Here is an 18,092-nt window from a genome sequence, read left to right as displayed (position 1 = left end):
AGTAAAGTAAAAGATTAGTGATGAGTCACTATCCAGCAATCACTATGGAAGAATATGCTAAGTGTAAAGGAGGTTGTATGAATATCAATATCAAGGATGTACAATATCTGATTGATGGGTCGAGTTGGTGATGGGCCGAGTTGGCGATGGACCGTGTTGGTGATGGGTCGAGTTGGCGATTTGAATTGAATTGAATTGAATTGCGATGGACTGAGTTGTCGATGGAGTGAGTTGGGCCGAGTTGGGGTGTAACCCTTTTCTCTGTTAATTTAGTGACGAAATATCTTGCTTTGAGGGAGATCTTATATAAAATTATTAAAGCATTATTAGCATACAACACACAGTGACAAAATTTACACAATTTAAGATAATTAACACTATTTTAGAGGAATTTTATAATTTTAAGAGCGTTTAAAAATAAATTTAAGGTAAAACTATTGCCTTTTATGTAAACCCTGACGGCCATACCCTCCGCCAGGATGTACACAACAACAGCTGCTGGGAGGTGTGTGAGAAAAATGGTTTTGTTATATTGTATTGTGACGACATTTGTGGGATATGTGTGCGGGGATTATACAAAGAGAGAGAGAGAGAGCCTGTGATCGTTGTGACGACATTTTGGACAAAGTAAGAGTGAAGTCGGCCCTTGGTTACTGGGCCCAGTGAACTCGGCCTCACATTGGATGGGCAGATGTCAACAATGGTATTAACTGTCAGGCTTTTTGAGGCTTATCTATTGTAACTATTTTAAGCACATGGATTTAAAATCATATACATATACAGTCTACTCTAATGGGCCATTCAGTCTGGATATTGCAGAGAGAAGTTGCAGGATGCCTCACCCACCATTTTCGTTTTTTTTTTATTAGTTCACACATCTTTTATACCCCAAATCTGTTATCGTATTCGAATAAGACGTCTAATTTTAAGATAATTTTCTTCGGTGAAATTTCGATCTTGCACCGGTATTTCTCTCGCTGTTATTGATATGTTTTTCGTAATGTTTAGGCAATTCTAAGACCTTTTCTTCTGTGATATTTCTGCCGGAAATTGAGGATAACCGAGATATTAATTTTTCAATATTATTAGATTTGGTCAGTACAGTACAGTATGCTCAGAGGGTCCGACTAATTACCCAAATGTACCCAAATATAGCCGGAATGAAGTCAAATAATGGTCCTAGATGAATAAATCTGACTGCCAATCACTTTTCGACTAGTATTTGGTGTCAGAAAGTCACAAAAAATTGGTAAACTTAATTTAATCTGAGTTAATAGATCAAGTGCATGTACCTAACCTAACCTAACCTCACCTCGACTAGTATTTGGTGTCACGAAGTCACAAAAAATTGGTAAACTTAATTTAATCTGAGTTAATAGATCAAGTGCATGTACCTAACCTAACCTAACCTAACACAACACAACTCAGATTAAATTAAGTTTACCAATTTTTTTTTACTTTATGACACCAAATAATAATCGAGAAGTGATTCACAGCCCGAATTACGCTTGTACGACCATCATTTGACTTCATTGCTGCTACATTTGGGTAATTCCTCGCTCCGTCGGTACATGCACGCGATCTATTAACTCAGATTAAAGTAAGTTTTCCAATTTTTTGTGACTTTCTGACACCAAATACTAGTCGAGAAGTGATTAGCAGTCCGATTTATTCATGTAGGACCATTATTTGACTTCATTGCGGCTATATTTGGCTACATTTGGGTACATTTGGGTAATTAGTTGGACCCTGCTCAGACCCTCAGACCGAGTGGGTCATTTGTAAACAAATAACTCGCTGTGACTGTAGACTTGTGTTAATTTTTTACATAAAGTGGTACAGTTTTAGATAAAGTTGTTCCAATTGATGAGAGATAACTAATAGTAAACACAAAATTTCTCTGAGTTGTGGCTGAAGCTGTAATAATACCAATGATGATAATAATAATAGATGGTACAGCAGCTGTCTGGGTCTAACCTAACCTAACCTGCCCAAGTTTTTTTTATTGGTAGTAAATATAATATTTTGTTTGTTACAGGCGGAGATGTTACAACAAAACTTGGGGAAATTGAACTGATCCATGACAGATGAAAATGATAACTGGAGCATGGAGCAAGAGCTCCCACCAGCCTCACCATTACCACCACCACAGCACCACCACCTATGGCAAGGTAAACTATAGGAACAGCTCTCATAGCCTATACAGGAAATCTTTGTGTCTGTCAAACTGTTATTAGTGTGTCGTGTACTGTAAGTCGTGTTAAGTGAGTTTGAAGATAATGCAAATTTACAGTTTCAGCCACAACTACTGTTTGACCATAAATTGTTGTTGTTGTAACTGTGCTGCTGTTAGTCATTTGTCTTCCTTTTTGTATCTTTCTATATATTTAACAGTTGGTGGTTCCCAGCCTGGCAACAATGGGGGTAATTTGATCCATGTGAGTTCATAATAATACTAAACAAGGCTTGACCATCCTAGACCAAATAATTGTTGGAATTTATTGTTTACTGTGGCTCATTATCTGTTACCTTAGACCTGTCAGTAGATTATAGTGTTTTATTTGTTCTGTCAAGCTGTTTAAAATTATACATACAGTACTTTAAAGTTATACTTAAAAAACTGAAAGAGTTAAAATTGGTTTATTTATGTTCCTGAAAGAGACATAGTTTTTAGCAGAGTTTTGAAGTAATGAAATAAATGTTACGTGAGTACTGTACTCATGTCACATTTTTTATTATCCACTTCTTAAAAAGTACTAAAAATTTTTAGTACTTATGCTCAAGTATGGTTTAAAATTCATACAAAGGTTCTGTACTACTTTACATGCTGATTAAGTATCTGGGTTTACAATTTAAATCCTATTCTTTTTAAGCAGACGTGGACAGTCATTGTCAGCCGTGAGATAATTATTTCCAGTAGAGTCCTTATGTCAGCAGCATGTGGTGTTCTTAGGGCCGGGCAGTTACCATCTAAGTACTAACTTTGCTATTTGGACAAGAAGCGGTGTTTCCAACGTGGTAGTATTGTGTTCTTGGTGAGGCACAGCTTTAGCTCTTGGACCTGCAGATTAATATCCAAAAACATTTTCACAAAACCACAAAAGTCAGTGTTAGACTTTGGAGAAAAAAACGTGAATCGGGTAACACTTAAAGGAGTAGTCTTGTGTAAGGAGCAAGTACTGTACTGTACCCCTTAAAGCTCTCTAAAAATCATAAAGAAGGCAATTGTGGTAGCAGCTTTTACTATATTTGAACCAGATTTCACAAAAATTGCAGAGGATATTCTTTTGAGTCTAATCAAATGCACATTGTAGTAACTATTTCCTCTGTATTGTTCAATGTGAAACATAATTTTATGTTGTATTGTATTAGTATTTATTACCACCCATTGGGAAACTCAAACAAAATTTCCATATACTGTAGTACCATTACTGTACTTGTCTGAATCCAGTACTGGTACAGTATATAATTTAGTTCTGTATTTCTTAATGCCCAATTTCAAGTTTTATTTTGTAAATTTAATACATATTGCATAACTACACTGTGTGATGACTTATTTGTTGTTTACGATGTGGCTAATTAGTGTATAAAGGTTGTTGACCCCTGGTTTAAACCATCTGAGCTAATGATGCCTGACAGAGTTTTGGGTGGCAATGGGCCACTACTTTAATATCAACAAACTGGTTATCCCGATGCTTCTGCCATTCTCGTCTACCTGTCTCTGTGAAACGGCTATTTTCACGCTGTTGAGCATCAAATAGAAACAGCACTATGACGCTCATGCACAGCGTCCATAGTTTTGATTACCCGAGTTGTTGTGGAGTTGAGTTTATTTATGTGAGATTATAATACACAGCATTTACTGCAGACACAACAGAGGTTTATATTGTTCACACACACTATCCGTGACTTGGAATCTTTTATTGTGTGACAGTTCTATTTTATGTAGCTACTGGTACTATATATATCACTAATAATAATAAAGTACCCTGTATTATATCCAACTGCTCATTCCAGTGACGTTTAGTTTGTTTCATCGAAGAAAGATTTAGACTTGGGCAACTGTAGTTTTCACATCTTGTCTGGGGGTCACAGAACAGAAGAGGTTGGGAACCACTGAATTCTAACTCCTTATGTCTGTCTTTTTGTGCCTTTCAGTATATCTATCAATTTATCTATCTATTATCTACCAATATCTATCTATGAATACCTGTTTCAATCAGTTTTATCTGTATTTGTCAATCTATTTATCAATAAGTATTTGTCAATCTGTCAATCTATGTACTGTATGTCTATCCATATGGCTTACCAATATCTGTCAGTATCTATTTATCATTTCGAGAATGTATATAAAGGTTATTTAAAACTTGCAGCCACAGCGTAATTGACTTTTTAAATATTTTAAATACAGGTATCTTTAATTATTCCAAAAGTCATTAATTAACACCAATTACCTTAATTATTAAATTGTGAACAGATCCTTAATCAGCATGTAAAGTTGTTCTGAGACATGAATTTGCTCGGTCAGCATTGTAGGATTTATTGGGGATCCCAAGAGTGAGTTTGAACTAACGGGAAAATTCTGTTAATTCGGCACCTCTGAATCCTAATAGGGGCCGGATAACTGGGATTCTACATGTCTGTCTGTCTAAACTACTGTATTAATGTACCACTAATTTAGCTGGGAATATTAAGGCAAAAAGGACAAGCATGCAAGATTTACAGTCCCAATAAAGTTCACTTAAACCAAACTTGCATAAAACAAATAACTTCTGTACTGAGTGACTACAGGTATTAATTTATGGACATATTTTTATCATAAACTGTTGTGTATATTAAATGTTTTTGTTTGTTACAGATGAGTTAACCCTGGTAAATTGAACAGCACCATCACAACTAAAAATGATCACTGCAGGCTGAGACAAATAACTGCCATTGTAGAACTTAATTCCAATGAACACTATAACACCACCACAACATATCACAAGGTAAACTAAAGGAGTCATTTGTTGTCTGTCTGTTTTTCATTTATATCTTTCTATCTACTTAACTGTTTATGCATGTTTGTGTCTGTCTGTCTTTATGTGCCTTTCAGTATATCTATCAATACCTATCTCAGTCTGTTTTATCTATTGTATAACTGTCAATCTATTTATCAATACAAGTATTGGTAAATTTACTTTTTCAACCAATATGGCTCGTGAGTTAAGCAATGTATTTTTCTTATGTTTTAGACCAGGCATGGGCAACCTTTCCTCAGTCTTGGGCAACCTTTCCTCAGTCATGGGCACCCTTTCCTCAGTCATGAGCAACCTCTCTCAGTCATGGGCAACCTTTCCTCAGTCATGGGCATCCTGTCCTCAGTCATGGGCACCCTTTCCTCAGTCATGGGCAACCTTTCCTCAGTCATGGGCATCCTGTCCTCAGTCATGGGCTGCATTATCATTTAAGTATTTTTCTGTGTGCCAACCCACCAAAATTTATATCCTACCTAACCCAAAAGTAAGGTTGATATTGTATTAGCACGGACAGTGAAGCAGTTTATCGTCACTTCCACCTTACGATATTTTCAGTTTACAATAACAGTCTATTCCCATTTATGAAACAAATCCACCATAATAATTTTTAAAGTAATATGTTAATGTTTCTTGGCATTTAACACAAAATGAGTGAAGCAGTCTATGGATACATTGGTTCCTACAGTTACAGCATTTGTCTTACTTATGAGACACACCCACCAGAATAATGACAATGTTAATCTTGGTATATGAGGAGCTACAATGAAGCAACCTATGGACACATGTATTTATTTAACAATGCCAAGAAACATTATCATGTATCCTTGATAATCACGGGGGTTAGGTTCCAGATAACACCCTAGGAGGTGTGACAGAACAAATGTTTATGGGCTGTACACCCTAGGAGGTGTGACAGAACAAATGTTTATGGGCTGTACACCCTAGGAGGTGCTAAAGAACAAATGTTTATGGGCTGTACACCCTAGGAGGTGTGACAGAACAAATGTTTATGGGCTGTACACCCTAGAAGGTGTTAAAGAACAAATGTTTATGGGCTGTACACTCTAGGAGGTGTGACAGAACAAATGTTTATGGAGTACACCCTAGGAGGTGTGACAGAACAAATGTTTATGGGCTGTACACCCTAGAAGGTGTTAAAGAACAATGTTTATGGGCTGTACACTCTAGGAGGTGTGACAACACATGTTTATGGGCTGTACACCCTAGGAGGTGTGACAGAACACATGTTTATGGGCTGTACACCCTAGGAGGTGTGACAGAACACATGTTTATGGGCTGTACACCCTAGGAGGTGTGACAGAACAAATGTTTATGGGCTGTACACCCTAGGAGGTGTGACAGAACACATGTTTATGGGCTGTACACCCTAGGAGGTGTGACAGAACACATGTTTATGGGCTGTACACCCTAGAAGGTGTGACAGAACACATGTTTATGGGCTGTACACCCTAGGAGGTGTGACAGAACAAATGTTTATGGGCTGTACACCCTAGGAGGTGTGACAGAACAAATGTTTATGGGCTGTACACCCTAGGAGGTGTGACAGAACACATGTTTATGTAACTATATGCTCAATAGTCTGGGTGATAGAATGTTATATATTGAATATCTGTCAACAGCTCATATTTATATAATATTAATATGACAGAGGCTAATACAATATATAGACTGTATATCTGCATTATCTAGATACATGGTGAACTTTATACCTGTATTGGCTATATACATGTGAACTGTATGCCTACATTGTCTATATGCAGAGTTGAACCAATTTAGCAAACTTATATGATAAGTTTACATAATAAATATACAGTATATCTATCTGTCTAAAGAGTGGTCGAGTGCTTATGCCATCAATGCTGAGCACTACAATGTTGTTTTCATCTTTGGGTGGCCCTCTGTTGTAGTGTGGTGCAGAGGTCAATATTAATGAGGTGTTTAGCTGTGGCTCTGGAATTCAAACAATTTGTCTTGTTTGTTAAACCAAACATCGGTATAATTTGGCTAAGTTATCTTAAATTTACTGGACAGAATGCATCACAATATGATTTGAAATTAAGGAACAAAATTGTTTTTAAGGACTTTAGAATTAATGTGATTTAGTGAGACTGTTGAACCGTTCAGGTACTTTACATATATTTACCATTTAGGTTAAACTAAACCATAAATACATTTTATTGTTCGTTTAGGAATTCTATCTCATTAGTTCGGCGTCATTTAATGTTGCCGTAAAATCTGTCGAGTGACTTGAGCGGCAATTATTCTGTTATAGTCGTGGCAGTTAATGTTGTTTTAGGAGATACAGTTTATTGTGTAGTGATCTCCGTTAAAACAAACTATTTTTATTGTCCAAATTTGTCGCGCTGGGTTATGAAGGTGTGCGTGGTGGGAAAGGCTTTGGAATAAGGAATACTGAAGGTGAAAGAACACTTGAGTTTGGGGATGGTATGTAACATGTGTTTAAGAATAGGGCAAGTAGGCTGACTGTGTAGGCCTAAGGCAGGTGGCACAGAAACCCAGATTGGCTACATTTTGGTCAGGAAATTAGAACAGGTTGCTTGTGTGTGTGTGTGTGTGTGTTACTTAAAGATGGAGGGAGAGGAAGAAGGTGGATGTTCCAAGAAGGAGAGTGTGGGAATTGTGAAGGAACTGAAAAGAGAGATAAAAAGAGAAAAGAAGATTGTGTGAGATGTGGAAGATGGTTGGCAACAGAGAGAAGTACAGTACCTGGAGGCTAAACTGAGATGGTTCAGGAGAGAAAGGAGGAAACTAACTGGGTCAAGAGATACACAAATGAATGTGGAGGGGAGGGGAGTTACAGGTAGGCAAAGAATGACATGAGGATAGGTTGTAAAGAAATGTCGGTGCTACTATAGTACCTGAGTATGTTTGTTGGTTGGAATGATGAGGAACAATCTGAACAGAAAACAAATGAATACAGTAATTGAACACAAAAAATTTAGGAATTGTCGAGTAATATCAAAATATTCGAAACTCGGTTAATTCGTATTTTCGGTAATTTGAGTGACGCAGAGTCTCTTTTGTCAAATCAATGAGAGTATAGTGCCGTTTGTGGTCCACCGAATTACTGAAAATACAAATTAACCGAGTTCCGAATATTTTGACATTCCACACTTTCTCAATCTTTTTGTTCAATTATTTGTTCGTTTTCTGTTCAGATTGTTCCTCATTATTCCAACCAACAAACATACTCAGTTACCATGCCTTGACTGCCACACAAAATAATCTTATTTATAATTACTGTGCAAACAAATATTTTTTAAGTGCACAAACAGTAATAATAAAGTAAATAATACAGTAATAAATAACTGTAAGACTTACTGCACATTGTGAGGTGAACTGATAATATGTGGATGATATTCAGAAAGTGTAATAGTATTGAGGATCAGGTCTGGGGTCCACTGCTCTCATCAAGAAGATTAATCCCCAACCTACCTAACTCAGGAGACTTTTCCTTTGTTCTATGTATTTCTCCCTTGTTTTGTTGTGTTAGTTGGCAGAAGAGGGACCTATAGTGTGTTTTATCCCAGCTGAGAAGAGATACGTAATTTGTGTATTATTGTGGGTAAAAATAAGTATATATTAAATGCGTCCTCCGAAAGCGTCAATTTGCCACCAGAGTTTAACAGTTAATTCTTGTATAATATTTCTGATAAACTTCCTACTTGTTTATGTTTGATATAATTAATGTATGAATCTTTAAATAATTTAGCTAAATGTCTTTCTCGTCAGAAATGGTCATTATGAATAAACTCATTTAGAAATACATCATTACTTCAGGAGGAAATCGGACAGATTTGCAACAGCCAATCAGGTGTAACTCTTGAGGAGGGGGCGGGGCATCTCTTCTCATCTGATAAAATATGCACTATAGTCAAATCAGCTCCAAAATTTCATCTTATATTTCTCCAATGAGGGTTTTACTTCGTTTACCAGTGTAGCGTTATATGAATATCATCTGATCTCTCTCATTATTTATTACTGTATTATTTGCTTTATTATTGTAAGTACATTTTATAACTATTTATATTTGCTGTAAGTATAAATATAATATTGTATATGACAGCCAAAACCAACTTTTTTGAACCACTCCAGTTTTTCATATTGTTCCAAATTCAAATCGTTTAATTAATTTTTTGAAATATCACAAATTAAACGAAATGCGAATTACAGCGATCCCTATTCAATGAAAGTCCAAAAAATTTCATTATTTCAAATATTCAAGGTCAAAATTCATCATTTAAAAATATTCTAAGTCAAAAATTATTATAAGTCCAATTCGCGCCGTTAAAAATATTCCAGATCCTAAAATTCATCATTTAAAATATTCTAAGTCGAAATCATCGTTAAAAAAGATTCTAAGTCCAAAAATTCCTTTGTTCAAAATATTCTATGTCAAAAATTCACCCTTTTAAATATTCTTTGTATCAAAATGCATCTTCAAAAATATTCTAAGTCTAAAAATTCATTATTTGAAGATATTCCAAGTCCAAAATTCATCGTTAAAAATATTCTAAGTCCAAAATGGTAAAATTATTCCTGAGCAAATTTTTGAGTAATAATAAATTTTTGTGTGGTTTTAAATTAAAAACATTTGTGTACGACTCTGAGCTCCAGCTTGGCATCTGTGTATTATAAAACATAACTGACTACCTGGGTGTAAAAGTACTCACTGGGCTAACTGATTCCTCTTCACATGGGTAATCAGATATCTTTATTTATATATTATTGGTGAATGATAATTTGAGAAAACTTTCATCAAGACTCTTCGATTATCCTTTACCAAATTTTTTCAAGGTTAGTCCTGTGATAGCAAACTCAAAAAACATAGGGTGAAAGAGCCAAAATTTTTCTGACCATTTTTTGCTCAAATTTTTATTTTTAGCCATTTTTTCCATATTTAGCTGTTTTTTGTATTTTTAGCTATTTTTCTGAGTTATTTAGTTATTTATATTTATTTATTTTATAATTTTTACATTTTTTTTTATATTTATATATATTTGTATATATTTTATTTATATATATATATATATATATATATATATATATATATATATATATATTATATATATTTATATTATTATATATTTATTTTCAAATTTAATATATATATATTTTATATTATATTTGTATATAATGAATTAGATATTTTTTCGATATTTCATCAAATTATTTGCTTCAAAATCTGAAGCTGAACTTGTCAATTTTCTGCTTGTAAGTTGAAAATATTGTAAATGCTGGAAAGAGTTAATAAAGGAAGCGTATCGGCATTTTAGACATTTATTACTTGAGCTTAATGGCTCTATAAATTGCCAGGGGCAGCAAGCACAGAGCAGAGGCAAAATCCAGGCAGCAACACGCACAGAGCAGAGCCGTCAGGGCAGCAGCATGCACAGAGCAGAGCCGTCCAGGGCAGCAGCATGCACAAACAGAAACCATCTGGCAGCAACCAGCAAGGGCAGAGCCAGCCCCAAAGGTGGCAGCCAGCAAAGCAAGCACAAACAGTCAGGGCAGCAACCAAACCAAAGCACCAAACAGAGCCGTCAGGGTAACCAGCAAGCACAGAGCAAACCGTCCAGGGTGGCAACCAGCAGAAAGGCAAGTACAGGGAAGTCCAAGGCAGTAACCAGTAATCACAGTCTAGGGCAGCACGGCACTCCAGTGTTCAGAACAACATTTCTATACAAAATAAAATGTAAAATTAATATTCAAATTTTTTAACCATAAAAATGTTTTAAATATAGTAATGACAAAATGAACTGTAGTGTTTTAGACAAAATTCCTTAACACTTGACAGAACCAAATTTATAAACTCAATAGAAAAATAAGAATTTTTGTTAATTTGAATTTTTCACCAAATGATCCTTGAGAACAAGTGTCTAGGGAATATTATCAGTAACTGTACAGCAACTTAACCTAACTGTACAAGTTATGGTTCATATTAACTAAACTATAAAAACCAAAAACCTTTCATTACAAAACTTACCCACAAGTGAGTTTAGTTTAACCATAATAGTTATTGATGCTTAACTACAATATTTCCTGTATCTTTGGTTCATAGTTTTGTTAATATATTTTAAATGTTTTCTTTCAATGACTTTGACCCAGAAATTATTGATTTGTGATGAATATTTTTACTTTACGTCAATGAATTCCTCGAGTGGGTCAGTCACAGGTCTGGTACAGTACTGGTACAGTATTACAAGTGAATGTTGCTAAGAGTACTTTATTATTTACTAAACATACTCATCTTGTAGGTAACTTTATGTACTTTACTGAATTAATTAAAGTCAAGCATAAACATGACCAATAATTATTTCTGGTGTTATAAATTTGATGTATTAAACGATTGGTTGAGAAGTTATAAGTAGTTACGGCCAGAGTCCAGTTTTGGGGCTTTTAACTTTGGTCAATTGTTATGATATTCCTGTCATCAATAAAGGATCATAGGTACATTCAGGATCAAAAGTGTTGAACACTTGGCAATATCTGTCATCTACTTGAGTTATATGATTGGGATATACTGTACTAATAACACAACAGTACTATCATATGCCTGAACCACAAAATAGGATTAAACTACTTAATACCAAAGATCTTCGGTACTTGCATGCCAAATACGGTCACGTGTTCAGCACTTTTGACCAAGACTGTACATAAATTCTAGCCCCATAATCCTCTTTCAATATTCTCAACCCTTTACACATTTTCTCTTATATATAAATTTAAGTATAATTTCTCCATTACTTTCTATTTTGTCTTGAAATTTATAGCACCAAGAAATCTAGTATGGTCATTGAATATCCCAGAGCAATTTGTTTGTCTTTGGTTTTAAGGACAAACTGGGAGAGAAATTCCAATCCGAGTGTTGGAAAAGTTCATAAAACACAGGCTGATAAAGTAAACTTTACTCCCCTTAAGTGATCATTCTGAGGCTATTTTATAAGTAAAATATTGTTTTCTGTGTATTTTTACATCAACTGAACTTGTTATATTCTTTACCTGAGGTAGAGAGGAGGGGTGGAAGGCTGGGGTCTGGGCTGTACCACCTGCTTCCTTTAGTTGTGTTGTGAATCACTTGCCATCCTGATATTGGAGGAGAGAAGCTTGGTACAGCAGAGTGCACACCTCTCCTTGACAAGGTCCAGAACCTACTGGAAGTAAAGTCACATATTACCTATAAAAGGTTTCATGCAAGATATTTTCACAATACTAATTTATCCTAATACAGTATTGTATAACATGACCCTAAACTGAAGGTTTTATCCTCTATGGAAGTACCACATTAATCCACTTCATCTAGTACAGTAATGCAAGAACTATCAAATACATCCATTAGTGATGCACCATTAATGATAACCAGATTCAAAATTCTCCCAATAATCTGCTGCCAGATTTAAAACAGACAAACACAGATTTAGAGTTCCTGCTATAATTTAGGTCAATTTTATCATGCAGGTAAAACACTTGTCAGACTATAAACAAAGCAAAATAGCCAAATACAATATTTAAATAAAGCAATTTACTCTGGTGGTAGAGAACCTGTCCACAAATACATCAACTTTAGTAAGTCTTATGGAATTCTTGAAGCAGCAATATTTGGAGTAGCCGAGTTTTAAATTTCATTATTGCAGCATTCAAGTCTACCCGGCACAACACGCAGTAAGTATTAACGTGACTCGCTAATCAAGTGGTCAACTACTTCGAGGTAAATAATATCAAGGCTATTAGAAGCTGCAACTATCCAGGCAAAATACCATGTACAGTCGGGGTCAAAAGTGTTGAACACTTGACAGTATTTGGCATGCAAGTACCCGAAGATCCTGGGTATTAGAGTTTAATCCTATTTTGTGGTTCAGGCATAATATGATTAGTGTTATTAGTATATCCCCAATCATATAACTCAAAAGTAGATGACAGATATTGCTAAGTGTTCAAGACTTTAGACCACGACTGTACATTGTCTACATTAAATATATACTGTACGGTATAAAAAAGTACCGACTAATCTTATAACGCAAATTGTAATCTAACCAACACCTCATCTTGTGTTGGTAAACCAGCCAAGGTGCCCAGGAAAGTCATTACTATTGCCATAATGAAAGCAATAAGGCTTGAGGTAGAGTGTCAGGTCAGAGTAGGCATGCAGTAGGAGCGAGGCAATGATAAACCACACCAAGCTCAGAAAATATTAACTAGCGAGTGTTACTAAATTGATATTCCTTTATTATTGATGTTAAAATCTCCTCATGACCGACTTTTTTTTTCTACTGTTAAACCTATAATGGAACATTTAACCATTATTTACTCATTCCCTATTAAAATATAGTATTTAAAACGGACCTTTCTTTGACCAATTTAGTCATCAAGAACTCCTCTCCAGCCTCAACAACCTATGTCGTTTATTATAGGAGTTATGATAATACTGTACAGGGTCGTTCTAATTTGGGTAATATTGGTAAATATAATATCAAATGTACTTTAACAATGCTACAACAATTTCTCGTCAGCGACAGTCTTTACCGGATTATTTTTCTCTTCAGATTAAATGAAAGCTTTGTCTGGCAAGATAATATATTCATTACCGTACAATGAAGTGCTGTATGGACTTGCACAGGGGATACTGCCATGTTATCCAATCACAAAACTACAAGACAATGCTTGGCGGCCAAGTGTGACATTTCCTTAAGTGAACAGATTAAATGGTTTCACTAATTATTGTATTTTGCTAATAATAAAAATGTTACCAAGGAATTTCTAAACCCAAATCAGACCACAAAATGGCATCAGATATTACTTTTTTAGAGATACTGATTATTCAGCAAAATATTTATATCTGTAGCCAATATCAATTAATTTGTGCATCCCTAGTAATATACAGTACTGTACTTATACTTTGATATTTATACTTAGAAGAGTAGTCAACTAGACACGGCAGTCCATGGGTAACAATTACTGTACTTAGTACAGAGTTTAGTGAAGAAACCAGTGAGAGAAGACCTGTACTGGAACCAACCTGACTTGTTTCTGGTGCAGCAAGTCAGTTCACCAGAAGAAAACTCTTGGTCATCATTTCTTGCATCCTCCATCTTCAAATGATCCTGGAATGAAATTTTTTTACAATAATGAACTAAAAAAAATTAATTATACCTACAGTACATGGTCTATACACAGTACAGTACATACTACATCAATGCAGGTATCCCCGAATATACAGTACGTATGCCTGATAAAACAAGTTTCAACAAATGTCATGCACTACACAAAATCAAACTAAGTAAATCATTTTGATGCCATTTTTATCTGTATTTGAATAAAGATTTTTTTCCTCACAGGGACATAACCCCAATAATACTGCAATATATAAATTACTTCCACTTAATAAATGCATTTCTAGGAACAATTTTAGTAGATTAAGGGACACCTGTGAACTAGTTTACTGAATAAATTAAGCATTACACAGCAAAACTTCATGCCAAATATGAAAAGTAGAGAAACGCAAAGTTACGCAACCTTATTTTTACCATAGCTCTGATATCACTACCAAGTAGTGATATCAACGACATTTTGACAAGCTTTGTTACAGTGTACAGTAATACAAGTACAGTATTCCGTCGTCATCCCAATGATTATAATGGTTGACTGGCCCCTACAATGTTTTATAGAACTGTACAGTACTAGATGATTATTGATGAACATTAGGCAAGATATCTGTTAGTGAAAAAAATGTTTAATTACATTCAAGAGCTGTTGGTAAGAATAAGGCATAGCAACATTCAACACTTTCTCCAATTTATTGTAAAAATGCAGCAACAAAAAAAACAAAATAACTCAAATTAATCCAAACCAAGTTAAAATTTTAAGAAAATAACATACAATTATGAATAACTAATCCAACGACTGTCTACAAACTTCAACAGGCCATCATCCCAGAACATTAATGTTCCTTGTAAAATTTAATAAATATCAAATAAAACTTTAAATTCCACCATTTACGACAGAGGTAATCCACATTCTTCACTAAATATAAAGTTAATATAGAATACAAGTAGTTATCTGTATTAACTAAATGGAGAACAACGTACTGGTGAAAATCTACTTAAAATTGCAGTTTCAGCCAATATGCTCTAGTAGTTTATTAATTAGTTTATCCGTGTATTTTGTGCGATTTAATAGATTGACCTTTATTTCCGGGGGAGAGTACCTTCTTTTAAGTTACACCCCCCCCCTCCCCCCACTACCCCACCAAAAAAGAAGTATGGAAAAACTTAAAATTAATTTTACATTTTTATCACCCTGGTTGAAATGGGGTTAAAAATATTCCAAACAAGGAGATCTAAAAGCTGAGGGGATGGTTAAAAACTTAAACATCCGGCCGTGTATCCCCCCCCCCCTCCCCAAGGTAACGAATCCTAACCTAACTCAAGCTAACCAAACCATGCCTGACCCACAAATCAGTATAATAAATTAATTAGAAGTCAAGCGGCCAGGGACACGCCGAGGGTCTGGCTCGAATCTACAGGGTAAACTACAGTTCGTATACTGTACACACTTCGGCAAAACACCGTGATCACGTAAAAATTCTATTGCCAAATTTCGTGGTGGAATTTCACAATGAAGTCCCAATACGTAATTGTATTCGCAAACCGTGACAAGTGACCTCAACAGTATCCAGGAAATTCCATTTTCGATGCGAATTTAACTATAAAAAAAATCGTTTACCACCCATCACATTTCTTCACATGAATACTTTTTTTTTGCTGGTTTTCTTGCCGTTTTAGAGGACCAAAATTTATTTTCGGGGCAAATATTTTTTTTTTTAGTTAGGATAGGTTGGTTAGTAACTTAAATATTCACAAAGTCAAAGGACGGTGACCAAAACAACCATATTTCATTAATTTAAATAAAAGCATAACCCAAAACAGTAAAGTATTCTCTCTAATAACTACAGTAGTCAGTGATTACGAGCGTTAACGACCATTAACTTGTGCATGTTCACTAGTGCTTGTTCGTAACAGTAAAAAATTAACTCCGCCTTGTGTACCTCCAATATTTTTTTTTTAAATCCATTTAATATTTTTTCCTTTTTAAAATATATCACTTCGTACAAAATCTACAAATAAATAACGGTTAATATTTGACTAACCCGCCAGAGCTGCATAGCGCAATATCATCTCGTGTCCAGAAAATGCCTCACATTTCACCATATCACTAAGTTTCTTCCTCAAACTCAGTCCACTATACTTTAACAATGAAAATCCGGCATTTTATAATGGTCTTCAGTTAATTTCGTTCGCGGGTTAGTCCTATTGAATTACCTAAACCTTAATATATTGACTATTACACAAGTACAAATTTAATCACTTCAAATTAAAAAATAAAACTTACCATACATTAAAAACAACAGCGTCCGTCAGGTGAGAGAAACGACCGGCAGCACCTCCCCCTCTGTGTCTCAGTGAGCACTGCACTTTGATGGCGAATCACCTCTTTATATAGTCCGTCCTCCCACCAATTACCTTATCCGAATGCAGGATTTTAAAAAATATATCCAAACTTAATCGTACATACAAATTTTTTAATAAATTAATTTATATTGTGGTGTAGAAAACTAAGAATCAGAAACTTTATGGAAAAAATGGAAAGAAGAATACTGTACAGCGCTCCAAATTCTTCAGCTTCGGAAAGAACCATTCGTTGACGAATCAGGGCTGCCAACATTACTGATTTACTCACTTATTATATCATAAATAAATACTTTAATATTACTAACACATTTGCTTTATTCTAAGAATAGTAAAATACTTTTCAAATTAATTATACCTTTAACTCAGAAAACCTTACGAGGAAGATATATGTAGACGAAATACTTCCCCGACTACAATTATGGTAATTACCGTACTTTACAGGGTGGTTAACGCTGATTAGCATTAGCAATAGATAGTTAGATAGATGGTTGCAAGCGCTTTAATCTCTCAGGGTAGCTGAGGTGCCGAAGTGTAAGCCCTCAAGCGAACCCTGGCCCTCAACCGGATCTTGGCTCTCGGTTTACCTGTGGGCTACGAGATATTGGTTCACACTCAGGATGGGATGAGACACTCTGTGCTCATTGAAATGTGAGAGACTGGTCTCATGACCAGCAGAGGGCCGCCAGGCAGGAGTGGAGGAGGAGGAGGTGTTGCTTGCTGGTGGCTGTGAGTAGAAAGAGGTAGGTCACCACGAGGTCAGGTCTGATATAGCGGAGATAGGCCTGGCTTAATAGTTGACCACCGTGATGTACGGCGGCGCAGGTTGCTGACCTAGACACGACTCACACGAGGTGCGGCTGGATTCGTGGGTCGGCTCGTCAGCGACAAACAGCGTTTGTAGGGGAGGAATCCACTACATACCCAATTGTTTATGTTATAATGAGGCTCTGTAACTAAGGCACTGTCAACGTTACCATTAATTTTATGTGTTTTTATATCATACTTATTTTCGTCTCTTTAAACAACTTTAACATCAGGTGGAACAGTATTGAATAAAATAAATAAAAGTGCTAGAACTTCTAATAATAGTTATCCCGAATACTCAAGAAGTAGAAAATGGAGTGATACCACGGGTGAATATCATAGAAAATTCACTGTAATAAGGGTGACTATTATAATATATATAATTTCAAAATGTCTGATAAAACAACAAATAAAGAACTTACAATAAATAACTCACCAAAAGTCGATGTATAACTGCGTGTAGATGCTTTGGACAAAGGCTCTGCAGTGAAATGCATATGCAAGGCACTGAACTTAGGGAGGATCCAGGGAGGTCCGGACCCCCAATTTTCATCAGAAAACTCCAATATTTTATTTTATTATAGTATTGCACTCGGGCATTTTCGTATAGTAAAAATTAATTACTATTAGTAATAATTAATTAATATTAACCTCAGACATCTCTTAATATCAAGCGCACATGGCTTTAAAATGGTCTCAAAATGCCCATGATATTGGTGTTTAAAAAAAAAATCTGGACCGGGGGGAGGGGGTGGGAGGC

At 35.3% G+C, this 18,092-nt stretch overlaps 2 long non-coding RNA genes across 2 annotated transcripts; one reads left to right on the top strand and one right to left on the bottom strand.

Annotated features, from left to right (window-relative positions):
• Window positions 1-398: 398 nt before the first annotated feature.
• LOC121872347 lies at window positions 399-10,396 on the top strand. Its single transcript, XR_006090070.1, has 4 exons — window positions 399-505; window positions 2,039-2,171; window positions 4,859-4,988; window positions 10,383-10,396. It is a non-coding gene; the product is annotated as an uncharacterized LOC121872347 (long non-coding RNA).
• A 262-nt stretch (window positions 10,397-10,658) lies between these two features.
• Window positions 10,659-16,563, bottom strand: LOC121872362. The gene is made up of 4 exons (XR_006090072.1): window positions 16,449-16,563; window positions 14,077-14,161; window positions 12,063-12,214; window positions 10,659-10,739 (listed from the first exon to the last, which is right to left on the bottom strand). It is a non-coding gene; the product is annotated as an uncharacterized LOC121872362 (long non-coding RNA).
• Window positions 16,564-18,092: the final 1,529 nt, after the last annotated feature.

Source organism: Homarus americanus, unplaced genomic scaffold (assembly GCF_018991925.1).
Source record: "Homarus americanus isolate GMGI-L3 unplaced genomic scaffold, GMGI_Hamer_2.0 scaffold24050, whole genome shotgun sequence".
NCBI classification, from domain to species: domain Eukaryota; kingdom Metazoa; phylum Arthropoda; class Malacostraca; order Decapoda; family Nephropidae; genus Homarus; species Homarus americanus.
This window is presented reverse-complemented; position numbering and strand designations above follow the sequence as displayed.